The following is a 27,718-nucleotide window of genomic DNA, read 5'->3' as shown; positions in this document are numbered from 1 at the left end:
TCCAGGCTCTGAGCTGTCAGCACAGAGCCTGACACGGGGTTGGAACTCATGAACTGTGAAATCATGACCTGAGCTGAAGTCGGACGCTGAACCAACTGAACCACCCAGGCATCCCTAAACTTCTAATTCTATACACAAGCCCTATGAGAAACTTAAAATCCTGGTACCTAAATTTTAAAACTACTATTTGAAACAGTACTTTCCTGGGGCACCCGAGTGGCTCAGTCGGCTACGCATTTGACCTTGGCTCAGGTCATAATCTCTCAGTCTGTGAGTCCGAGCCCTGTGTTGGGCTCTGTATTGACAGCTCAGAGCCTGGAGCCTGCTTCAGATTCTGTCACCTTGTCTCTCTGCCCCTCCCCCACTCACACTCTGTCTCTCTCTCTCTCTCTGTCTCTCCAAAATAAATAAACATTAAAAAAAAAAATTTAAAAGAAAGAAACAGTACTTTCCTTTCAGAGAAGAGGCTTTGCTTAAAATCCTATACTTACCTTACTTTTCTATAGTTCATGTAAGGTTGGAAACCCCATCTAGGCCAGATATTTGCATTAGTGAAGGCTTTTTAGGTCTCAAGCATCAGAAAAAAATAATCCAACCCATCTTACGCAGACGAGGGATTCACTGGCTCATGTTACTGAAAAGTCCAGATACTACTAGCTTCAGTCATGGCTTGATCCAGGAGCTCAAAATGTTATTTCAATTCCATTTCTCTCTATCTCTTAGCTTTGCTTCTTCTGGTCTGGCTCTGTTTTCAACAGAGTGTCTTCTCAAGGTTGTAAGAAGGTCACAGCAGCTCTACTTCACATCCTCCTGAAGTCAAGTCCAGCATGGAAGAGGCTTCCTTTCCCTCTGTAGTCTCAGAACTGATCTCATTATATGTCATTGATACTGATGGATCACACAGTCATTCTTGAACCAATGGCTGTGCCCTGAGGAATGTGGTGCTCATCTGATCAGGTCTGAGTCAGTGGTACCTGCCCTCTGCTGAAGCTGATAGTGGGCTCAACACATGCAGACCAACTGTGATCAAGGCGGCTCTCCAAAAAGATACTGGGCACTGTCGCCAAAAGGATCCTGGACAGACAAAAATGGCAAATGTCCTTCCAAATAAATGATGATTTCAAGGTTATTTTGACTAATGTAAGAAACACTAGTAGGTTGCAAAACTGAAACCCAAACCAGAATTTTTAATATTTTTATGAACTTCACCATAGATAACTTCCCCAAATAAGATATCATGGTCTATTTTAACAAATTCAAAGCAAGATCATTATCCTCTCACATTTGAGGAGGGAGGGTTGTCTTTCTTATCTTCATATTCATTTTAAGCAACGAATCAAGCAATATGAAAAAGCTAAAAATAAAAAAATAGATCATGAATGTAAAATGTCATTAAATAATAATGATGCATTTTATGGTAGCTGATTGCGTGCAATACTTTCAACTTTGGAATAAGGTTACTTTTTTCACCTAAATGCTGTTAGAAGTTTTTCAGGCCTGAATATACAGGGATCTAAGATGCATATTGATGCATATTCTGCATAAACAGAGTACGTGAAAACATGAAGAACATACCTACCATAAACCTAAACACTTAAAAATCACATTGTACATAAGAAAATGAACAGATTATCCAGTATATATATAGAACATCTAGAAAAAGATAAACAACCAACAGAAAATTGGGCAAAAACCCTGAATAGGCACATTTCACAAAAGAAGCTCTCTAAATAACCAATACACATATGGGGCGCCTGGCTGACTCAGTTGGTGGAGCATGTGACCCTTGGTCTTGGGGTTGTGAGTTCAAGCCCCGTGATGGGAGTAGAGATCACTTTAAAAAAGAAAACAAATAACCGACACACATATAAAAAGGTGCTCAACTTTGTCATCAAGGAAATGCAAATTGAAAGCATAAAGTGATAGCATTACTCACCCGGTAGAAAATAACAAATGTTGGAAAGTACATACAGCAACCAGGATTCTCCTCCACTACTGTTGAGAGTGTAAATTAGCACAACCATTTGGAAAACTATCTGGCAGAACTTATTAACATGGAAATGTGCTTATTCTATGACAGCAATTTCACTCCTAAACATATGCCCAAAAGATATGATCAAGGATGTTCATGAGAAGCACAATTTGTGGTGGTCAAAAAGCAAAAACTACCAAAAGGCCCATCAACACTGGAATGGATCAATAAATTGTGTTATGGTTGCACAACTTGACACTGTGTAGCAGAATGAACAAACAGCATGGATGAGTCTCACAAACATAAAATTAAATCTAAGAAACCAGCCACAAAAAACATGCGGTAGCATTCGATTTCTATAAAAGCTAAGAACAAACTAAACTAATCTGTGCAGTTAGCAGACAAGACGCCAGGTAACCTTGGAAGGACAGGGACCTGAAGACTCGGGGGGTTTGTAATACTCCACTTCCTGATCTGCTGCCAGCTACGCAAGTATGTTAAGTTAGTGAAACTTCAGCTGGCTGACACTTATGTGCATTTCTCTGAATATATATTACACATTAAAGGTTAAAAATAGAAAAGGAAGAAATCAGTTAAGTCTCCCGCCTGTCATTTCCAGCCTATCTGTTCCTTCCATTACCAATTCCCCTGCTGTTTTGTAAAGTTGCCTTTGTGTGAAAATACTTGCTCCATTTTAACAAGTGGTGGGTGGTTGATGTGATTTCTCTATAAATAGTTTGTAGAGAAACTATTTATAACCACTGTAGTGGCTTGGAAAGCACAGTATAAATGTTAGTTTTAATCATCTGGGGATGTACACAATATTTTGTTCTCATAAGGATCATATTATTAAGTCATAGTATTTTTGCTCAGCTTTAGTTTATCTCTGGAGCACAGCACCCAGAAGCGCTCACGATTCCAGCTGCAGATGTCACCACACTTCATTCCTACGCAGATCACAGCTCTTGGAGACATGAAATTGAGGCAAGAATCAGAGAGAGCCTTCGTTGTTGATCCTGTTGAGTCTTGTTGGAAATAATGAAGAAAATCTGAGAAGATGTGCTTTCTTCTTCGTTCTATTGCTACTTCCCGTCAGTAGCCCCGTACCCAAAACACACAGAATAACGAATGGTCGGGTTTTAAACAGAATCTGTTTCTCCAGCTTTCTCCCTGTGAGCCCACAAGTCATTGATCCAACCAGAGCTCTTCTCCCTGTTGCAACTTCCTCTGTAAATAAAAGCAGAACAGTTCTGCGTAAATACAGGGGGAGGCTGGATTAACATTCACAATAAACAAGAGATCCTTATAAGCAGCATTCTGTTATTCAGAATAATGGAGCTCGTGGGCTATCTCACGCCATAAGAAAATCCAAAAAGAATACCAAAAAAAAAAAAAAAAATGTTCATCACAAAATAATGAGTTAATGGGGAGACATTTGTAAACAGACAAAATAGCAAAGGGGATGCATCAAGAAGTAAATCATTTTATTGTGAGGTCTCATAACAAATAGGCAGTGAAGAAGACTCACATCAGTATCCCTTGATGTCATGTGTTAGGAAAATCAAGAAAACAGGTTTTGTTTCTTTTTTCCTTAAGCTCCATGCCCAAGGTGGGGCTTCAGCTTATGACCCTGAGATCAAGAGTCACATGCTCTACCCGCTAGGCCAGCCAGGCACCCCCAAGACAACAGTTTTTCTAACCCATAATGTTGAAAATACTAATTACTATCTTTTGGAAGTTGCTATCCTTTATTTTTGTTGGTATAATATGGGGACTCCAACCTTCTAAGAAATTATTAGGGCATTATTTTTTTGAGATTTCTCAGAACTACAGACTAACTTCTAAAGCTGAATGAAACATGAAATTTTACCTAACCTGATGGTCCTCAAGTCGTGCCATTGAGGAGCCCTGGGGCATCCTACTCAATATGTGAAAGGTGTCCAGGAATTGGTTGGATAAAGACCCAGAGAGAAATACTCAGGACTCTCCCCAAACCTGGGCCAACCTTATTTATTTATTTTTTATTGTTTATTTATTTTTGAGACAGAGAGACACAGCGTAAACAGGGGAGGGGCAGAGAGAGAGAGAGAGAGGGAGACAGAGAATCCCAAGCAGGCTCTGAGCTGTCAGCACAGAGCCTGATGTGGGGCTCAAACTCACAAACCATGAGATCATGACCTGAGCTGAAGTCAGATGCTTAACCGACTGAGCCACCCAGATGCCCCTGGGCCAACTTTAGCAAGCAGACCAGCTCATTTTCTGTTTCCATAATGGGCTTCCACATGAGTTTTATGTGAAGAAATCATTCAACTATTTAAAAACAAGAAATAATAAATTTTTTTTTAATTTTGTTTATTTACGTATTTTGAGAGAGAGAGAGCATGAGCAGGGGAGGGGCAGAGAGAGAGAGGAAGAGACAGACAGAATCCCAAGCAGACTTCTTGCTATCAGCATGGAGCCTGATGCGGGGCTTGAACCCACGAAACGCGAGATCACGACCTGAGGGGAAAACGAAGCGTCGGCACTTAACCAACTGAACCACTCAGGCGCCCCAAGAAATAATAAAACATGAAGTAGACAACTCATCTTCAAACTTAAGGGTTTATAAAAAGAAAAGTGAGAGGGCCACCTGGGTGGCTCAGTTGGTTAAGCATCCCACTTCGGCTCAGGTCATGATCTTGCAGTTCTGAGTTCAAGCCCTGCGTCGGGCTCTGTACTGACAGCTTGGAGCCTGGAGCCTGCTTCAGATTCTGTGTCTCCCTTTCTCTCTGCCCCTCCCCCGCTCATTCCCTCTCTCTCCTTCTCTTTTTCTCTCCCTTTCTTAAAAATAAATAAACATCGGGGCGCCTGGGTGGCGCAGTCGGTTAAGCGTCTGACTTCAGCCAGGTCACGATCTCGCGGTCCGGGAGTTCGAGCCCCGCGTCGGGCTCTGGGCTGATGGCTCAGAGCCTGGAGCCTGTTTCCGATTCTGTGTCTCCCTCTCTCTCTGCCCCTCGCCCGTTCATGCTCTGTCTCTCTCTGTCCCAAAAATAAAATAAACGTTGAAAAAAAAAATTAAAATAAATAAACAAACAAACAAACAAATAAATAAATAAATAAATAAATAAATAAATAAACATTAAGAAAAAGAAAAGAAAAGTGAGACCCAAGCAGATTAAATGACTTGCCCAAGATCTCAGATGCAATCAGGGGCAGGACTAGACTTGGACCTTTTGTTTTCTGATTCTGGTTTGAATGGACTTTCCAAACCACAATGTGCCCATCAAAGAGTTTCCACAGTTTCCAAAAAGAGGGGTTGGAAATCCCAAGTGGAAACTAGCATATGCTTATTTATCTAGCTTTTATAGATTCTTCTATTTTCAGTGTCAAAGTCCTTGATACAGAGGCCATCTGCATTTTTTAAATAATGCACAGCATGTCACACGAAATAATATGGGCAGCAGAACCAAGGCTAAAAGTCCACTGTGTTTACTCCCAAGTGCTATTTGCAAATGGAAGAAGAAATTAGTTGCTAAAAATGTTACATTGGTTATGATCTGGAATCCTTCGACAGAGTAAAGCTGCCATGGGAACTGACTAGCTGATTTTTAAAGCTTGAAACAGGCCTTTTTCATATACATATACATATACATATACATATACATATACATATACATATTTATATATAGCAGAGTGTTTTTTCTTTAATGTCAGGATGTTTGTTCAAAAATGCTATATAATTAGATAACAGCTTTCTCTGTCATTCCAGCTGTATTTTCTAAAGAGAATATACTGCAATTTTTTTTAATCCAATTTGGTAGCTAAAGGGTTAATTAAAGAGAGGGCTTTCTATTTTTAGCTGTTACTATAGCCAGACTCTCATTCAGTCTAAAAACAGCCATGCCTTCTGCACCATTTTTAACCCTGCAAAGCTGAGACTCATGCCTATCCAAATTAAGGATAAGCTTAAATAGCCCATCCTCAGCCAAAACCATGGCAACCAGTACTCAGTACATGTCCTACATCTTACCCGGTAGTCCTTAACATTCTTTTATCACAAGACAGGAAATCTGCTTTGTTTGGTTGTCATTTAAGGACAGCTTTACACTATAGAATGGCTAACCATTTGCTTTTATTTAGGGAAGAAATGGATTTATGATGGTGTGAGCTTTACAATTAGCTAAAGACAGGAATAATCTTTATATTATTTATTTACATATTTATATATTCACTGCCTCATTTCAAAAAGAGACCTGTAGTAACTCCCAAAACGTCCAAAAGGGGATATGGAGAACATGAGAAAATAATGGGAGTATGGGCTTTCTATAGTTATGACCATGAACACAACTGGTTTGGCAGTCAGGTTAAACGATAAAAAGAGGGGCGCCTGGGTGGCTCAGTTGCTTAAGTGTCCAACTCTTGATATCAGCTCAGGTTGTGATCTCACAGTTCATGAGGTCAAGCCCCACATCGGGCTCTGCACTGACAGCTCAGAGCCTGCTTGGGATTCCCTCACTCCCCCTCTCTCTCTGCCCCTCCCCTGCTTGCTCTCTCTCTCTGTCCCTCTCAAAATAAATAAATAAACTTTAAACACACAAACAAACAAATACAAAATAATAGATTCTGCACAGTGACACCACCCAAGTACCATTATCAAAATGGGAAATACAGGGGGCGCCTGGGAGTCTCAGTCAGTTAAGTGTCTAACTCTTGATTTCAGCTGAGGTCATGATCTCACCGTTCCTGTGTTCAAGCCCTGCATCAGGCTCTGCACTGACAGCGTGGATCCTCCTTGGGATTCTCTCTCTCTCCCTCTCTCTGTCCCTCCCCCACTTGTGCACTCACTTGCTCTCTCAAAAATAAATAAGTAAACATTTTTTTAAATGGGAAATACAGTCTTTATTGCCCTGAAAGACCTGAGAGGTCTTTATTTTTCTACCTTATTTCTAAATGAAAATAGCTTTGTGATTTTCTTCTGATAATAGCATCAGTACATGCTCAGGTAGACAATCCACGCATTTTAGAACGCTATAAAGAAGAGAGTAAAAATTAGCCTAAATGATGCAGAAGCAACTGTCGTGACCATGGTGACCGTCTTCCCATCTCTTTGTGCACTTTCATAAATGTACATAAAATGAAGTGCTACCCTGCATGATGCTCTGGGACCTGCTTTTCCTATTCACTTCGTTGCGAAAATCTTTCCATACAAATTAATATAGAATTGTGATACACTCTATCAAATAGGTGTATCATCATTTTTTTAACTAAGCCCCTATTTAGGAATATTAAGAGTGTTTCTAGCATCTCACTATTACAAACAACACTACAGTGAAGATTCTTTTACGAACATATCTTTGTTTAATTGGTCAATTACTTCCACAGGATAAATTCCTAGATGTGAGATTGCTACACCAAACAGCATATATATTTAAGCTTGTGGTTCCTATCATCCAGAAAAGTTGAGCACCCTGGAAAAGTTGAGCCAATCTATATACATGCTTGTTAAAGATGTGCATAAAGTTTCTCTACACCCTCACCAATATTTGGTATCTCGTTCTTTTTTATCTTTTTCTATCTAGTAGAAAAGATGTCATTATGTTTTGATGGGAGCAGCTCTTCTCCCATCAATTCATAACTCTAAGAAAAGGAGAATTATAATTAAATTGAATAAGATAGCTGAGCTACATGATTTTGAAAGGCTCTTCCAGTTTTAACATTCTATAATTCCAGTAGTGCAATTGCTAGATCGTAGAGCAGTTCTATTTTTAACTTTTTGGAAAACCTCCATACTGTTCCCCACAGTGGCGACACTAGTTTGCATTCTCACCAACAGTGCATGAGGGTTCCCCTTTCTCCACATCCTCACCAACACCTGATGTTTCTTGTGTTGTTAATTTTAGCCATTCTGACAAGTGTGAGGTGATGTCTCGTTGTTTTGACTTGTATTTCCCAGATGATGAGTGATGTTGAGCATCTTTTCATGTGTCTGTTGGCCATCTGGATGTCTTCTTTGGAATTCAAAGGGATACGTGCACCCTGATGTTTATAGCAGCATTATCAACAATAGCCACATTATGGAAAGAGCCCAAATGTCCATCAACAAAAGAATGGATAAAGAAGACATGGTACATATCCACAATGAAATATTACTCAGCCATAAAAAAGAATGAGATATTGCCATTTGCAATGAAGTGGATAGAGCTAGAAAGTATTATGCTAAGTGAAACAAGTTCAGTCAGTGAAAGACAAATACTATATGATTTCACTCACATGCAGAATTGAAGAAACAAAACAAACAATCATGGGAAAAAAAGAGACAGAGAAATCAAGAAACAGACTCTTAACTATAGAGAACAAACTGATGGTTACCAGAGGGGAGGAGGGTGTGGGGATGGGTTAAATAGATGGTGGGGATTAAGGACGACACTTGTCGTGATAAGCACTAGGTGTTATTTGGAAGTATTGAATCACTAAATTGTACACCTGAAATTAAGATTACACTGTATGTTAACTAACTGGAATTTAAATAAAAACTAAAAAAAAAAAAAAAAACCAACTCTACAATTCTACAAAATGTCCCTAATTAATTTCTCTACCAAGCATCTATTATAAGCAAGATCCAAAGGGAAGAGAGGTTAACTGGGAGTCTCTAATGTGCATGAAAACAACCCTTTTAGATCACTGTTTATACTCATTTTATTTTTCTAAATTTTTTTAATGTTTATTTATTTTTGAGAGACAGAAAGACAGTGCTAGCAGAGGAGAGGCAGAGAGGGAGGGAGACACAGAATCTGAAGCAGGCTCCAGGCTCTGAACTGTCAGCACAGAGCCCGATGCAGGGCTCAAACCCACAAACCACAAGACCATGACCCAAGCCGAAGTCAGACACTTAACCGACTGAGCCACCCAGGCACTCGTGTTTATGCTCATTTTATACAGGAAAAATATGGGGCTCAGAAGGGGTTAAATAAGAGCAGAATCAGAGTAGGTCAAACTGACAAGGTTTTTTTTCCCTATAGCATGCTGTCATCCGGCGGGATTCCTGTCCTTCAGGAACGTACAGTTACCCTAAGGCAGGGATGTGAGTTGCAGAGACACCACACTCACATAAAAATCATTCAAGTCACATCTGATTTCTAAGGTCAGGCCCTTGTCTTCCTCCACCCACCCCTACCACCACAACTTTGTATCATTCCCTTGGCACTTAATATGGTATTTCCCATAGAGTAAATGCTCAAAGAATACTGTCCATGCTCCTCCCTATCTGCCTGACTACTTGACTGGGAGGGGTAAAACCTTCTCATTGTGGACAAGATGGTCCTACTCCTTGTACCGTTTTATAGTGGCCTGGAAGCTAGAAAGCAATTAGCCTCAGACTGGTCATACACCTACCTGGTAGGCCCTCCCTCTACCCAGCCTGACCAGGCTTGGAGCCAAGAGCCCAGAGAAACAGAGCGGGCTCCAGAGATAGAAAGACACTCAGTTCCAGGGCACAAGTGAGATGAATTGTTCCCTTTCATAGTTCTGCTTTTGAACCTTTCTATACAATCTTAAATATTATCGTGTCTTACAGCTTCGACATTTCATCTCTAGCTATTTGACATTTTAGAGTGTCTTTACACTTCATCAAGATTATTATCAGAAACAATCAACAAAACTAAAAGGCAACCTACTGAATCAGGGAAGATATTTGCAAATGACATATCTGATAAAGGGTTAGTGTCCAAAATAGATAAAGAACTTAGAAAATCCGACACCCCCCCAAAATCCCAAATAATCCAATTTAAAAATGGCAGAAGACATGAACAGACATTTCTCCAAAGAAGACATACAGATAGCCAACAGACACACTAAAAGATGCTCAACATCGCTTATTATCAGGGAAATACAAATCAAAACTGCAATGAGATATCACCTCATACCTGTCAGAATAGCCAAAATCAAAAACACACGAAACAACAGGTGTTAGCAAGAGTGTGGAGAAAAAGGAACCCTCATGCACTGTTGGTGGGAATGCAAACTGGTGCAGTCACCGTGGAAAACTGTTTGGAGGTTCCTCAAAAAGTTAAAAATAGAACTACCTTATGATCCAGCAATCATATTACTGGATATTTACACAAAGAATACAAGAACACTAATTCGAAGGGATACATGTACCCCTGTTGCTTATAACAGCATTATTTACAACAGCCAAGATATGGAAGCAACCCAAGTGTCCATCGATCGGTGAATGGCTAAAGAAGATGTGGTGTATATATACAATGGAAAATTATGCAGGCATAAAAAAGAATGAAATCTTGCCATTTGCAATGACATGGGTGGAGCCAGAGAGTATAATGCTAAGTAAAAGAAGTCAGAGAAAGACAAATACCATATGCTTTCACTCATAAGGGAAATGTAAGAAACAAAACAAACGAGTGAAGGGGGGAAAAATAGGAGAGAGAGATTAGAGAGAGGGAGAGAGAGATACACTCACAAACCTAGAACCAGAATCTTAATTCTAGAGAACAAATTGATGGTGACCAGAGGGGAGGAGGATGAGAGGATGAATGAAAAAAGTGATAGGGGATCAAGGAGTTCATTTGTTATGATGAACACAGGGCGATATATGGAAGTGTTGAATCACTATATTTTATACCTGAAACTAATATTACACTGTATGTTAACTAACTGGAATTAAACTAAGAACTTAAAATAATACATACATACACAAATATTACAATTAAAAATATTTTAAAGAATATATCATCATTAGCATTATTGCTATCAATCACTAAACACGGATACTTCAAGTTTTTTATGGTTCAATGTTGTTGGGTTTTTTTTTTTATGTTTTTTTAATTTATTTTGAGAGACAGATAGAGAGGGAGAGAGCAGGGGAGGGGCAGAGAGAGAGGGAGAGAGAGAGAATCCCAAGCAGGCTCAATGCTGTCAGCACAGAGCCCATACTGGGCTCAATTCCATGAACATGAGATCATGATCTTAGCCGGAATCAGGAATCAGATGCTTAACCAACTGAGCCACCCAGGTGCCCCAGTTCAATGTTGGTTTAAAATGGTGCTTCTCAACTACTACTATTCTAGCTTAGTAGAACTCAATTAGTTATTGAGTTCTGAGAGCCAGCATATGGTGTGGGCAAAAGCTCAGGACTCAAAAGTCACTAAATTCTGATTGGTTGTGGTCAAAGGGCCAGCACTTGGGGTCAACAGGTACAAATGTTGGTGTTCATGTGCATTCACAATGGTCTAGGATCTAGACTCCATGTAACCACTCTTGCAAAGAAATCATATAATGTGCATTATATATTTCACATAGGTCTTCAATTTGCTTTGTGTCAATATATGACAAGCTGTAATTCAACACTTTCTGTAGATGAAATATTCTCAAAAATAACAGCTGGAAAGATGTGTACATTTACATTGTAAAATTTATACAAACCTCATCTGATACATGAAGCTAGACTACATGTTCGTAATGACTAAGTATTTCAGGTGCTTTGGGCAAGTTAAGAAAATATTTTTTTTTTATATTCAAACAATACATCTTTATTATCTTATGTCACCACTGCGACTTTACATCTAATTTTATTACTTCATTATTAGATTACTAAAGTAGGGTTCTAACTACCCTTCTTGCCTCTGTATTTTTAAAATACCTCCAATGCCACTACCAACAAAAACAACAGCAGTAATAATAAAAACTGTTCATAATTACTGAGTGTTCATAAAGTGCCAGACACTTTTCTAAGTGTTTTATAAAGATCATCTAAGTTGTTCTGTACAATGGCCTTATATGGTAATATTCATATATCACTTTATAGGTGAAGGGATTGAGAAAGAGAGATAAAGTAAGTTATCCAAATCATCTACTTAATGGATGGATGAAGATCCAGTTCCCTGAAAAAGGAATTGTCTCCCTAAGATACAGCAAGAAAATGTTTATTTTGATCAATGCCTATAGTTTTTCCAGGCTCTTAGATATGACAAGCCCTCCACTGGGGCCTAGCTCACTGTAAGACTAGCCTCTCTGTAGGAGAGACAATGGCCATGGGCGAGAACACTTGGGCCTACAATGGCAGCCCATTCTCAGGAAGAAGAGTGGGCCTATTGTATTTGCTGCAGTAGAATCAGGCTCTTCTTTCTGATGTGCCATCTTTTTTTGTTTTCAAACAAATGTGTTCTTGCTCAACAACAAAGGGCCTGACAAGATGCCACAGACCTCACACTATCGAGCTACATAAAAGCAGGAGATGATGAATGTTAAGTGCATTCTGGCTTGGTTTGATTTAAAGAGATCACTTCCAAGAAACACTTGGAATCAGTACTTGAAGTATTAGAGATGTGCCCTGACAGCTGGGGTTTAGAGGAACAAGGGCAGCTTTGTTCTCTTTTATGTCCACTTGTTCCCATGCATTTGTTGTCAGGAACTGCTCGTGCACAAGGCACAGGAGAAGAGGACACAACAGAGAGCAAAGAAGTGGGAGATTTTCTCCAACCAATGCTGAGGCGGAGGGATTGGCTGGAGTCTGCTTTTAGTAGTTGCTGCTGGGATTCTGAGTGCTGAGTCCAGCCCGTCCATACAAATGACTTCATGTTCGGGCATCGACAGGCATGTGTACAACCAAACTCATAACCTCTTCTTCTCATGCACAAGGCTAGACACTACTTCTCAGCCTCCCTTGAGAGTAGAGCTAGTGGAATGTAAGCAGAGGTGATGTGGGCCACCTCTGCACCTGGTGCATTAAAATTTCCATGGTAATTCTCCTCTTTCTTCCCTCATCTGCCAGCTGGATATCCATGCCCAAGTACCCATGCAGCCATGTTTAAAGAATGATGGAGCCTCCATAGCCAGATCCTTGAATGATTATGTGAAGCTAAGCTTAGCAATACCAATACTCTCATGGACTGGAATTTATGAAAAGAAAATATAAACATCTATAGTATCAGGCTGCTGAAATGTGGGCAGGAGGTGGGGGAGGTTTGTTATAGCAGTTAGCATACTGTGACTTATATAGAGTATGCAAGAGCCCAGGGAAAGAATGGATGAGGCTCACTCTGAATGTGTTAGCTCTGACTGCCTTTCTGATCACCTTTCCTTTAGCCTCTCCACCTGCTTGCTGGGGAAAGATGAAGGAAAACACATTGGGTCATTACACACAAGCATGTTGGTGTGACTTTGGAAAAGTCTTTATGAAGATAGTGAAGAACTTACATTCTTTTTTTTTTTTTTTTTTTTTTTTTGGAGAGAGCAAAAGTATGTGCCATGGTGAGGAAGGGGCAGAGGGAGAAGGAGAGAGAGAATCTTAAGCAGGCTCTATGCCCAGCACAGAGCCTGACATGGGGCTTGTTCTCTCAACCCTGAGATCATAACCTGAGCTGAAATCAAGAGCTGGATGCCTCACCAATTAAGCCACCCAGGTGCCCTGATAACTCACACTTTTGAGGAGAGAAATGCTATCCCAACCAACAAATGTTTATTGGACACATTCCCTAAAGAAATCATCTTGTTAGGTGCTGGGAATACAAAGATTCACCTCTACTTTGGAATTAAAACAAAGCAAAAAAGATAGTCCTATAAGCTTGAAAATTGGGGAAACATGATTTAAAAGATAGTTGGGTAATGAAAAAAGACATGCTTTACAGTTAGATAGACCAGAGTTGAAACACTAGATATGACACTCATTAAAATTATGGAAAGTCACTTAATCACTTTGTGCCTCAGTATTTTCATCTTTGAACTGGGATAAAACCTACTAACCTGAGTAAAGTGGGGTTTTTTTTCACTTTTTATTTGGAAATAATCTTCAACTTAGAGAAGAGTTGCAAGAATTCCCATCTACCCTTTCCCCAACTTCCCCTCAACGTCAACGATTTGCATGGCTATCATTTAATTATCAAAACTAGGAAATTAACATCGGTACAGAATAGCTAAATGACAGACTGTATTAGAATTTCTGTTTTTTTTTCACTAATGTCCTTTCTCTGTTCCAGGATCCAATCCCAGGAGCCACATGTAGATCCTTCCATTTAGTTATCATGTCTCCTCAGTTACCTTTAGTCCAACACATTTACCTTGTTTTCCTTGCAGTTTTTGACCTCACCACTTTGGAAGAGTAGTTGTAATATATATTTCTAGAATGTCTCTCTCAATTTTAGTTTGTCTATGTTTTCTCCTGATTGGACCAAAGTTATAGATTCAAGGAAAAATATAGCATGAATTGCATTATTTCAGGAGGTACATGGTATTAACATGACTTACTACTGGTGATCACTTGGTGAAGGGGTATCCAAAAGATTTCCCCAGAGTAAAATTACTATTTTCCCCATTCAAGTAGAAGTGAGTCATCCTTATGTATTCTTTGGTAAGGTGTATAGAACTTTTGCCCATCTAGAAAAATCAGGTTGTTTGTTTTCTTATTACTTAGTTTTAGGAGTTCTTTATATATTCCGTAGCTAAGAACATTATCAGATATGTGATTTGAAAATATTTTTTCCAAGTCTATGGCTTTTCATTGTCCTAAAAGTGTCTTTTACAGACCAAGTATTTTTAATTTTAACAAATTGGAATTCATCAAAATTTTTTCTTTTATGGGCCATGCTCTTGGTGTCATGCTTTGTCAAATCAGGCAAGTTTTCTCCTAGAGGTTTTCTAGCTTTGGGTTTTACACTTAAGTCTAGAATTCATTTTGAATTAATTTTTGTAAAAGGTATGAGATAAATATCTAGTTCAGTTTTTTTTTTACAGATGGACATTCAGTTGTTCCAGCACCATTTGTTGAAGGGGCAATTCTTTCTACATTGAATTGCCTTTGTAACTTTACAAAAAAAGGCAGTGATTGTATTTGGATGAGTCTATTTCTGGACTCTCTCCTGTTGCATTTATCTGTGTTCTAAACTTTCACCAACACCATTTTGTCTTAACTACTGTGGCCTTATAGTAAGTCATGAAATAAGGTAACATGAGACCTCCCAACTTTTTCATTTTACAAAACCGTTTTAACTATTCCAGCTCCTTCCCTTCTCCATATAAATTTCAGGATCAGCTTGTTGAGATCAGAAAACAAGCATAGGAGTGCCTGGGTGGCTCACTTGGTTAGGCATCCAACTCTTCATTTTGGCTTGGGTCATGGAGATCGAGCCCTGAGTGGGGCTCTGTACTGACAGCACAGAGACTGCTTGGGATTCTCTCTCTCTCCCTCTCTCTCTGCCCCTCTCCTGTGCTCGCTCTCTCTCCCTCTTTTTCTCTGTCTCTCGAAATAAATAAATAAACTGAAAGAAAGAAAGAAAGAAAGAAAGAAAGAAAGAAAGAAAGAAAGAAAGCAAGCAAGCAAATAATTGGGTCTTTTAAATTTTTTTAGTGTTTATTTATTTGAGAGAGAGAGAGAGAGAGAGAGAGAGAGAGCAAGTGGAGGAGTGGCAGAGAGAGAAGGAGAAACAGAATCCGAAGCAGTCTCCAGGCTCCGAGCTGCCAGCACAGAGCCTGATGCGGGGCTCGAACCCACGAGCAGCAAGATGGTGACCTGAGCCGAAATTGGATGCTTAACCATCTGAGCCACCCAGGTACCCCTGGATGCATCTCTTTTTAATGAGAGTCTACCTGCAAATGTATTATCCCACTTTACTTGTAGTATAAGCTTCTAACAGTATATCGCCAGTGCTTTTCAACCCTGCTGCACCTGAGAAGCACCAGAGGCGATGTGGAAAACAATACCAATGCCCCAGTTTAACCGAAAATAAATTTCATCAGAATCTGGGGTGAGGTTGGAGGTTGGGGGGAGTGCAAAGAATCATATTTTTCAAAGCTTCCTAGGAGATTCTTAATAAGCCACCAGATTGGGTCACTAATCCCTAAAGATCATGGGTTATCACTTAGTGCTTACGTGTGATGTACAGCCTGGGAATGAAAAGGCTTATGTCTGTCATTGAAAAGGCAAAGTACCTGAGCAGTGGTTATATCTGGTAGCAGTACCAGTGACTAAGCACCTATTGTCCTCATACATCTATGTCACCTGCCCACCCCCAGAAGGCTTTTGTGATTTCTAGTTTAGACTGTAGCCATTGGAAGACATTGAACTATGGTATACGGAATGTGTAAAAACATGTTTAATGGAAATGGGTAAAAAAGAAATCAATTTCTTATAGGTTTGATATAACATGTCTCAGTCCAATCCATCAGGGAAGCACCAAGCAGACTAATTTACTTCCTCACCCTGAAACTCTTCGATTTTTATAGATGGTAATGTCAACAATCCGAGAGTCTGAATGTGATTTAAGACCATGAAAAATTTTCTAAGAACAAAATATCAGTGAAATCACTGACACTAGATCTGCCATTTCCATAAGCAGCTTGATAGCAGAAGTCCTACAATAACTCCAAAGTTTAGAGGTTTAGCCTTTGTTAGAACACTAGGAAAAACCTATCTTTAAAACACCCAGTTTTTCATAGAAAAAGTACTAGAAACAACATTTGTTGCATTTTGACTCTCTTATTTTAAATGTTAGGAAGCTGAGAGCTGCCTGGGTGGCTCAGTCAGTTAAGCATTCAACTTCGACTCAGGTCATGATCTCATAGTCCATGAGTTCAAGCCTCACGTGAGCTCTGGGCTGACAGCTCTGAGCCTGGAGCCTGGCTTCAGATTCTGTGTCTCCCTCTCTCTCTCTCTCTCTCTCTGCCTCTCCCCCACTCGTGCTCTGTCTCTCTTTCTCAAAAATAAACATACATACATACATACATACATACATACATACATACATACAATGTTAGGAAATCTAGGCTCAGAGATGTGCTTTGTTCAAGGCCACACAACTAGCCAAGACCACACAGCCCAAAGGTTCTGATCTCATAAAGTCTTAATTCTACAATGCTTCCATGCTCTTGTAAAATGTATGCAACATTAGGGATGTGCCCATAAAGGAGGGAGAGTGCCCTTCTTTTTCCCCTTCCTCCTTTCATCACTAGAATGTGGATGTAATGGCAGGACCTGGAACAGCCATCTCAGACCATGACGTGGTCCTGGGAATGAGGCAATGCTCAGTATGGTGACAGGCGAGATGGAGCACGAGTGTCTGACACTGTGGGGATTTGTACCAATCCTGGAATAGACCCCGTAGACACTAATCCTGGAGTCAGATATTCACAAAAGAGAATACTAAACTTTTGCGTTTTCTATTATTCACTGTTATACATAATCCTAACCAATCATAGTTAGGATTTTTATAGTCTCCAAACGAAGCTATGTAAATGGATCCTCCTAAAAGTAACTTTACTGCCACTTGGAAAAGTCAATGGAGCATAGCATTCTATTGTACACATTAACAAGAATTTTGTTACATGGGAATCCTTCTTGTGAGGGAAGATGAGAAACGTTTTGATTCCATATGGCCCAACCAAAACCTGGGAGTGCAATTATTATTTAAGGGAAAATAGGTATTGGGAGCAAGTAGTAGCCTCCAGTATAACTTGTGAGAGAATCTTTTGTTTGTTATATATTAATGAAAAACAGCATTCTCAATTGTCTGGAAAGCAAGATTTTTTTTTTAATGACCACGCTAGGAGTTAATGGTGATGTTCCTTATTTATTTTTATTTATTTGCTTTTTTAGAGAGAGAGAGCACGTGCACATGCTTGTGAACTGGGGAGGAGCAGGGGAGAGAAAGAGAGAATATGAGTCAGGCTCCATGCCCAGCACAGAGCCCAGTGCAGGGCTCGATCTCACAAATGAGAGATTGTCAACTAAGCCTAAATCAAGAGGCGGACACTTAACCAACTGAGCCACCCAGACGCCCTGGTGATGTTCCTTTTTGGAACAGGATGGTGTTAGTGTTCAGTGGGATGGATTTTTTCCCCTGGGCTCCCTGAATTGTAATCAAGATCAAAAATCAGAACAAAAAGAGATGGGTACTTGCATTGTTATTTCTGAGAAATGCTTGTCTTGGAGACAGTCATTGAGAGACAACATCTCATTCCACTGTATTAGTTTCCCAGGACTGCTGTAACAAATTCTGGGTAGTCTAAAACAACAAAACTTTATTCTCTGACAGCTCTGGAGGCCTGAGTCTGAAATCAGTATCACTGGGCCAAAATCAAGATGGCAGCAGGGTCTCACTCCCTCTGGAGGTTCTAGGGGACAATCCATTCCTTGCTTCTTCTGGCTTCTGGTGGTGCTGACGATCTCTTGCCTTGTGGACCACATGCTCTGATCTCTGCCTCTATCTTCACATTGTCTTCTCTTCCATCTGTGTGACCTTCCTCCACTTCCCTCTTACAAGGACACTTGTGATTGTATTTAGGACCCACTCACATCATCCATGATCACCATCTCATCTCAAGATCCTTCATTTAACCACCTCTGCAGATACCCCCTTTTCCTTATAAAATAACATTTATAGAATCCAGGGATTAGGACCTGATCTCTTTGGATGGCCATTATTCAGTGAACTACATCCACCCAAAAGAAAATGTGAAGATGATTGGAAAAAAAAAAAAAAGAAAGAAGTCATCACCTTTTGGTGGAATCATCACCTCTTCTTATAAGAAGCCATTTCCTGCCTCTCTTCTCTGTCATCAGGAAGAAAGTTGCATCCTTTCTTGGAAACCAAGGGAGGAAGATCCAAGAGGATCATTCATTGGTGGATTCACAGGTGCCTACAGAAAGGGGAATTCTGATTCCACTCCCTGGTTACATACATGTCTATGTTAGCCTGTACATCTTCTCACTTGCCCCTGTGATCCAGGCAGAAGGGAATGAATTAAGGAGACAGTGCAGGGTGGAAAATGTGAAAATGTGAGTGGCACCTTGTCTACCTAATCTCTTTTTTTTTTACTCTGAGGAAGCACAGATACCATTATACTAAGCAGGTGATTTCCAAATTCCAGTCTTTTACATGTCACCTACATGTCTTTTGCCACATTGTTACACCAGTAAACACTATTGTTTCCTTTGTAGTTTTCCTTTGAGTTTACTCACTTTTTACATTAAACATTTTTAAAAGAAAAACTATACCTCAGTTATAATTGGAAGAATAGTAGTAAGTGCCATAAGCAAGCATCACAAAGACAAAGAAGGATGCCTCAAATACTATGGCCTGAAACTGAACTTCAGCCTTTGTTAAAAATGGAAGATTAGCTAAGATGACAGGTGTTAAAGCCATAGTAGGATCACACTGAGACTTTCCCCTTGATGTAATTAGGAGTGAAAGAATGGCAAAGGGAATAACTTTCTCATGGGGTAATCCAAAGTTATTCAATGCTGTGACTGAGAAATAAAGTATGAAACGCCAGAACCTCAAAGAGGAGGAAGGCTATTCCAGAATAGAAAGATACCGCCAATTCATACCTGCCTCCACCATCTTGCTAGCAGCTCTTATAACTACTTAGGAATTTACATTGGAAGAGGAGGTGTTAAAAGATGTCTTAGAATTGTAGAGCATGAAATGCTACAAATGTGTCCATTAGGATTCTTCCCTTGCATGTGAGAGTGAAGAATTTATTGGCTCCTAGAACTGGGAGGTCAGGTTCAAATGCTTCCACCAGAGCTGTATTGGGGGAGCTCAAATAATGTCTTCAGGATGTTTCCTTCTGTCTTCCTCCCTCTTCTCTCTCTCCCCCCTCCTCCTCTCTCTCTCTGTTTCCCCTTATCTGTTGTACCTGTGCTTTCCACAGAGAGTAAGAGAGCAGTCAGCAGCATAGGCCTCTATCTCCCAGCTCAGCAAACCCAGCAGAAAGAGTCAGTGCTAATAGCTGTAGAAGCTAGGTCCCAGAGAGGATGCTGATAGGACTGGATGCTGACTAGATTTCTGTGCCCATCTTTGAATCAATCCCATAGCCAGCTGGCTGGACACATTCTGGCCAGGCCAGAGTCACACTCCCCTTTCCTGTGATAAAGGAGGGGCAGGAGAAGAGGGGACTGAGAAGGAGGAAAAATGGAGACTATCACCCAAAGGACAAGGGATGTATTTCCTGACGGAAGAAAAGAGAAAGGATGCTGGGCAGACAAAAATAACAGGTGTTCACAACAAACGCCTTCTCTGTGCCAGTCGTATGCAATTTGAAAAGAACCCAAAAGCTTACTTAATGGTAATGATGTTTAAAAATACAAGGAGTAAATGTATGTGGAATGGCTACTGTCACCAGGAAAGTGGACCCTGTCAATGCCACTTCCTTGCTCGCCAATCCCAACTGCAACAGTGAGTGCCTACACCTTATTGCCTAGAGCTTTCTCTGAACACGGAAGCCCACTTTACCTGCCCTTCAGGAATTACCCCCCACCCCGCCTCCAGCAGCCCTTAAACATGGTCTGACAGCAGGGTGGTGGATACATAGCCCAGCTCCCCACCCTTGGGTAGGATAACTCTGTGGTGTTCCGTTTCCCAGAGTTCTCTGGAGGGACTGAGCTCCAGTTATGCCTAGATAGAACCCTTTACAGCTTCCTTCCCTTCTCTGTCTCACTTATGTCCCCCTTATTGGTGTTTACTGGGATGACCTCCTAAATAAATGACTTGTACTTGAATCCTTGTCCCAGGGTCAGCTTCTGGGAAACCCAAACTATGGCAGCCAGGCAGGCACTTTGGCAAGCTATTTATTCATATTACCTCTGATCATACTCACAACAATCACATAAAGTAGACACTATTGTTATGCTCTGCTGTCTTACACATGAAGAAATAGAGTCTTTGGTCAAGGTCACACAGCTAGGAAACAGCAAAGCCAGGATTCACAAGCAAGTGGATTCCAATACTTATTCTATGTTACCTGCCACTTTATAATATCTCTATAAATGCCCAGCTTCCAGGATCACTGTAAATGAACTAGAGAGAATATGGTTGTGTGTTGTAGAATCTGAAAGGAAAATGTGAGCTGAAGAGTCGTGGGTCTTGCTCATAGTAGGTGCTCATTAATGAGTTGGAATAACTCATTAATAAATTAAGGACTGAAATAACAGGTGACAGTTTTTAGTTTACAGGAAGTTATTAGTGTTGTTCTTTTCTTCACCCTTGAAAAAGAGAAGCTGCCCCTTCTCAGAAATAATTCTCTAATATAGTTTCCTGGGGCACCAGGGGGCTGAGCCGGTTAAGCATCCAACTCTTGATTTCAACTCGGGTCATGATCTCATGGTTTGTGAGATCGAGCTCCGTGTGGGACTCTGTGCTGACAGTGCAGGAGCCTGCTTGGGATTCTCTCTCTCTGTCCCTCCCCTGCTTGCGTGCTCTCTCAAAATAAATAAATAAACATAAAATAAAATAAAATAAAATAAAATAAAATAAAATAAAATAAAATAAAATAAAATAAAATAAAACAAAATAAAACAAAACAAAATAAAACAAAATAAAACAAAATAAAACAAAATAAATAAAATGTTCCTAAACTCAATGTCAATGACAGTCTTTCTGGATTACGGCAAAGTAATCATCTTCGAGGTAGGAGAAAAACTGGGCTCAACTGAGCTCTATTTCATTTTGGAAGAATAATATATGTTAGCCTTTTAGAAAAAGATATGACTTTAAAATATACATACACTTATCTTAGCTTAGATACAGGTTTGCCTAAGAGAAAGGACTGAAGCAAAGTCTCATTTACCCTTCCCATTTTATATGTCCATGATTGCACATGAAAAAGATTTTTCCATTATTTTAGGTAGCACGTGCATAAAAGTGCAAATGGGCATAATGAAATGTCACTGAAATAATTGTCTAGCTGCCTATTTCTTGATTTAGTGGAATGAGCATTAAATCAAGAGTCAGAAAGCTGAGTTGTATAGGCTAATTATTTATCTTCTCTGTGCTCCAGTAGTTTTTTCTACAAGATGGATATTTTGGTTTAGGAATCACGGGCATCCTTCTAGCCCCCAAATTTTCTGAGGTGCAAAAAGAAATATTTGTTCCCTGTGAGGCTCATTTAAAAAGGAAATTAAGGGGGCGCCTGGGTGGCTCAGTAGGTTAAGCGTCCGACTTTGGCTCAGGTCACGATCTCACAGTCCGTGAGTTCGAGCCCCGTGTCGGGCTCTGTGCTGACAGCTCAGAGGCTGGAGCCTGTTTCAGATTCTGTGTCTCCCTCTCCCTCCCACCCTCCCCTGTTCATGCTCTGTCTCTCTCTGTCTCAAAAATAAATAAAACGTTAAAAAAATTTTTTTTAATTAAATAAAATAAAAAGGAAATTAAGAAGGCTCAGAGAATCACTCAGTCTCTTATTTGTCTGTTTATCATATATAAACATCCACTCCACATGTTATAAATGACACACAGGAAGTCTTTCTGTGCCCGGAGCACAACCAAAATTTCTAGACTGTGTCCTCACTGTGGGAAATGCCTCCTGAATGGCTGCCCTCAGACCTCTGGTGACATCCAAGATCATTAAAAAGAGAACCAAGGGGCCCCTAGGTGGCTCTGTTGGTTAAGCGTCCAAATCTTGATTTTGGCTCAGGTCATGATCTCACAGTTTTGTAAGTTTGAGCCCCCTTGTCAGGCTCCCCTCTCACAGTGCTGGCCTGTTTGGGATTCTCTCTCTCCCTCTCTCTCTGCCCCTCCCCCACTCACACTGTCTCTGCCTCTCTCAAAATAAATAAATAACTTAAAAAAAAAAAAAAAAGACAGAAAGAGGGAGAACCAAGAGGGGCACCTGGGTGGTTCAGTCAGTTAAGTGCCAGAGTTTGGCTCAGGTCATGATCTCGTGGTTCGTGGGTTCGAGCCCCACATTGGGCTCTGCACTGACAGTATGGAGCCTGCTTGGGATTCTCTCTCTCTCTCTCTCTCTCTCTCTCTCTTCTCTGCCCTTTCTCCACTTGCATTCTCTCTTTCTCTCTTTCACTCTCTCTCCCTCTCTCAAAAAGAAAAAAAAAAAAAAGACAGCTAAGAAGTTCATCTGGCACCAGTCAAACCAATATGTCAAAATTAAGCACAACTGGCGGAGACCCAGAGGCACTGACGATAGGGTGGGCAGAAGATTCAAGGGCCAGATCTGGATGCCCAACACCGGTTACGGGAGCAACAGGAAAACAAAGCACATGCTGCCCAGTGGCTTCCGGAAGTTCCTACTCCACAAGGTCAAGGAGCTTGAAGTGCCGTGTGTGCAACAAATCTTACTGGGCAGAGATTACTCCCAACGTCTCCTCCAAGAACCGCAAAGCCGCTGCAGAAAGAGCAGTGCCACTGGCCGTCAGAGGCACCAATCCTGAAGCCAGGCTGCGCAGCGAAGAAAATGAATAGACAGTTTATGTGCCTGTCATATTTGTGTTAATAGAGCCATAAAACTAAAAAGAAAAGAAAGCATTTTCTCTATTTGACCACTTTTGATTTATAAAAGGGCAACTTTGGGTCATTCAGCCTAATAATTTAAAGTGTTTGGGGAGTATATTGCAGGCAGATACCCTAAAAGACAAAGTATGACGGGAGAGGAGGTTGAATCCCTAAGGAAAACTAGATAGGGCACAAATAAAGTATGGTTTTCATCGGTGGCTTAACAAAACCTAGTTGTTGTTTTAATTGATTCGTGTGTGGTAGTTTGTGAATCACAGATGCACGTCTAAGAGCTTCACTGCAACTTTCCAAAATCCATTAATTGTTAAAACTCCGAACCCTGCTTTTTAAGTGAAACAAATATGACCAGGATAGACTGACAACTTGGTTATGTCCTTTGCTTTGCTTTGTTTTTAACGGTGAAGCCACTTGTAAACAGGGAATACGTTAGGCGGAGATTATCAAGCCTTTCGGCCAAGCATTGCCCCAATGTATTGTGGCAACTGATTGGCAGTGGAGAAGAGATAAAATGCTCTTCTTAAGCTATGGCAACAGGTTACCTAGTAACCACAGAATGATTAAATTCCATTCACAGAGACTTGTTCTCTTAATTGGAGGAAAAGATATAAAGAACGCAGCTGGAGAGAAACGAGAGCAATGGAAGACTGTGACAGGTATTAAGGGGCCTAATATCTGCAATTCTAGCAGCCTTCACTTAAGAGCCACACTATATGATTGACTCTTTTGTTAGTAATAACAAGCAGCTAAGCTGCCTATAGAGCCATAATTTCGTGTTCTTCTCCACTATAGGAAAAATGAAGATAAAGTATACAATGGAGCACATTAAATGCAGCACAAACTCCACAGGGTGCTATAGTTCTTAGAGTGACCACTTACCGTGTGCAAGATTACGCCTGTGCTGAGATACCAAAGTTCAATTCCTTACTAGAACTCAGAATGGTCACTTGGGGTCAGTATATCCTGCTATCACTCTCTTCTGTCTGTTGGGCACATATTGCTTTATAGAGAATTATGGTCATGACATTCTCTCCTGCTTTAAACAGTAAAATTAAGAAAAATCAAGCTCTAGATTGACAATGATGAGAATTTTTTTTAATCCATTAATTTTTTTCCTGTGCTCAAAAAAGAATTCACCATGTATGTCACTAACTATAGTTGGAAAAGTTCTACCTAAGGGTCACTTTTAAAAATGTTTTTCAGTTACATCTTATACTCCTTGAGTAAGATTTGTAGGTTAATATTGCCTCAGTTTGGCTGCTCTGCTCACAGGTATGCAGCTTAAAACTTTTTGGGGGCACCTGGGTAGCTCAGTTGGTTAAGCATCCAAATCCTGATTTCAGCTCAGGTCATGATCTCATGGTTTGTGAGATCGAGCCCCATGTGGGGCTCTGTGCTGACAGCATGGAGCCTGCTTGGGATTCTCTCTCTCTCTCTCTCTCTCTCTCTCTCTCTGCCCCCCACCCCACTCGTGTGTGCGCATGCACACTGTCTCTCTCTCTCTCAAATAAATAAACATTAAAGAAAAAAAAAACTTTCTAAAAAAGAAAAACTTTCTTAAAGCCCCCTCTAGTGACAAACAACAAATTAATCCATTACTGTGTAACATGCTAACCCCTCCAAGGTCCAAGTTCTGTTTTCTCTTTTAGTATTAGATGAATCAGGAGCTGCAGTATTTTGATTGCAGAATGACTAAGGGCTAGTCAATGGCTCACATTCTTAAGTGCTCTTCAGTCACCAAAACCTAAGGGATTTTGTTTTGAAACTGGTCAACACAAAATGCACACACATCATGTAATTGTATTTCTTTTACTCCGCCCTGTTATATATTTCTTTAAAAATTTTTTCCTGTTTGTTTTTGTCCTTCAGGGACTTTCAGGATTAAAATACGTTCATGATAACACAATGAATGGGAAAAAAATTATCTTGGCCTTTTACGTCTTGTTGCTTTTATTGGACAATTTTCACCATGATGTTAAGCAGGTCCAAACAGACAAACATGAGTTCTAGGAATCCTCTGAATTATGAAACTAAGGGTTATCTATAAATATATAGACTAAATGTAGAAATAATGATTTTTAAAATATAAAATAAAATGCAGTAAATAAACTATTATATGTATTAGACTATATATTATGGTATGTGTGATACATAGTTTATTTTATTTATATCTCCAGTTCCAAAGGGCTTAGAGCTCCTCCAATAAAACAGAAGTTTAACTGAGTCATTAAAACAAGAGTGGAATAAAAAAGCCACCTGCCTAATAAAGGCAATTAGAGGTAAGTAGAAAAATAGGCTATGAATAATTATTGCAACTGAGCATACATTTTATTTATGCTTTCTATCAGCTAAGACAAAAAGGGAAACCCAATAGTAAAAGTAAGCATGCCAATTCATTAGGGCCAAAAAATAATTTCCTTCTAAAATGTAACATATAAATTTCTAGATATCAATAAAAAGTATACCATTGGAATAATTTCTTAATATGAAATTCATACTTAAATATTCAGTAAAAGGTCTTTAGGAATGGCCCCTCTCCAAGTCCATTGCACCTGGTGGTGATTCTTCCCAGTGGAGGGGTATTTCTGGGAACTAACTCTACCATAAGCCCATACTAGCTGTATGCATCCTGCCTATGATCATGGATTGCCTCCTGGGAATAGCAACCAGAAAGGACCCTGTCTTTCTCGTTTATACACACAGAGTGAAAGCCAAGGACATATTAAATTGAACTTAGGATAACATGTTTGCTGCTAAAACTGGAGAGAGAAAGTAAATTTTTGAAAGAATTGGAACAAAATAAATAATGAGGATGGCTTCAATTGAAGTTGGGTACCAAGCAATGCTGTCTCTAGAACCCTCTCCTGATCTTGGAGATATTTAAAAGCAATATCCACTTTTTATATCCTAAAATGTACTTTCATAAGAGGAGCTGGCATCACCTTCGTGTGAATCAAGTCACTGTGTTATCTTCCCAGGGGTGTTTGCCCTTTAAGCTTTAGCTCTAATTCAGTTTAACAAATGCTTACCAGAGACCTATTATATGCAAGGTATTTTCCAGATGCTAGTAGTGGAATAAAAGGCTTCATGTTCTTAGACAGGGATTTCAAGTATCCGTGAGTAGGTAGGCAAGAGAGTTTTTGTTCTCTGGGTAACACGTGACTCTCTACCCATGTTAGACCTTTGTTGTTGGGGCCACAGAGCCATCACACATCCTTCCACATTCCTCAGATTTTTAATCTAATGTTCTCCTTTCCCTAGTCTTAGCGAACCAGGAGTTCAGATGCTACTGTAACTGAATTTCTGGCTTATTCCCCTTTCCTTGTCATAGGATTCCTGACTTACTCCCTTACATCTGAATTTTTCTGATACCCCAGCTTTTCTGAGATAGGGTCTTACAAAGAGAGAAAACTATTATTTGTTGAAAGCCTCGTTTTATTTTCCAGGCAGTGGACTTATTAATCCTTGCAACTACAACATTAATAGCGTCTTTTACATTTTAGAAAAGAAGGACCTGTGCCTCAGAGAGGTTTCCAAAGATCAAGTTGGCAAGTGGCAGAAAAGTTCTACGTATCTGCCTCCAAAGCCAGTACTTTTTCCATTACAGCAATGGTTCTCAAAGGGGTTGCAATTTTGCCACCTACCCCTGGGAAATTTGGCAGTATCTGGAGACAGGCTTGTCACAGCCAGAGGTGGAGAGGGTGGGTTACTAGTGTCATCTAGTGGGTAGAGACCATGGATGCTGCTAACACCCTACTAGGTACAGGGCACCTCCCTGTGACAACAAGGAATTATGCACCCAGCCCAAAACGTCAGTGGTGCCACTAAGGAGAAGCACCAGGTTACAGAATGTTCCCTGCCCTATTATGATTTTATTTGCAAGGATCCAAAGCTAGGTAACTGCTTCAACATTAAACAAATTGTAGAAAGCCACAGATCAAACAAGGCCTTGTTCATACTGCAACTCTCTTCCAGCCTAAAGAAAAACATATTGGAGCCTTAAGATGAAAAAGGCTGGGGGTGGGGAGGGAAGAGGGGTAGTGCTCAGTAAGCAGAAAGGAAATGCAAACTGATTCTTGAGGTTAAAAATCAAGAGGTAAATATATAGATATCTTTCACCCCCAGGATTTTCACTAATCCCAATGTTCGCTCACTGCTCCGAAATTTAACTATTGGGAACTGGCTAAATGTTACCCTGACCTCAACCAACATTTGCTTTTGATTTTTTTCCGGGACCCAGGGGACGTGGATACCAGATGAGGCCACCTTGTCTCCCGCTCTTCCCGCAGGGACAAGACCTGCCAGGTGCTGGTGACTTACCTCCCGACAGGAGGCGGCTCTGTGGACGACTGGCAGGATCCCAGGGCCACAGACCGGTGTTTGGGACACTTTCCCCGCCCAGTAAAGGCCGCCTCCCCTCGTTCGCCTCTCCACAATCCTCAACTGCTCTCCCCCTCCCTCCGCGTACCCCCGGGAGCTCGGCTGCGGGAGAGCACATCCCTGCGCGGTGACGTCACAA

General features: G+C 40.4%; 1 long non-coding RNA gene and 1 pseudogene across 1 annotated transcript; one reads left to right on the top strand and one right to left on the bottom strand.

The window, feature by feature from the left end:
- Positions 1-601: 601 nt before the first annotated feature.
- On the bottom strand, positions 602-27,680 carry LOC147579775 (uncharacterized). The gene is made up of 4 exons (XR_015252093.1): positions 27,520-27,680; positions 24,079-24,232; positions 1,283-3,199; positions 602-1,074 (listed from the first exon to the last, which is right to left on the bottom strand). It is a non-coding gene; the product is annotated as an uncharacterized LOC147579775 (long non-coding RNA).
- LOC112856230 (large ribosomal subunit protein eL32-like) lies at positions 22,263-23,151 on the top strand (annotated as a pseudogene).
- Positions 27,681-27,718: the final 38 nt, after the last annotated feature.

Source organism: Puma concolor, chromosome B3, assembly GCF_028749965.1.
Source record: "Puma concolor isolate L17-30 chromosome B3, mPumCon1.1.hap2, whole genome shotgun sequence".
Lineage (NCBI taxonomy): Eukaryota > Metazoa > Chordata > Mammalia > Carnivora > Felidae > Puma > Puma concolor.
The sequence above is the reverse complement of the archived record's forward strand: the minus strand, read 5'-3'. Positions and strand labels throughout refer to the sequence as shown.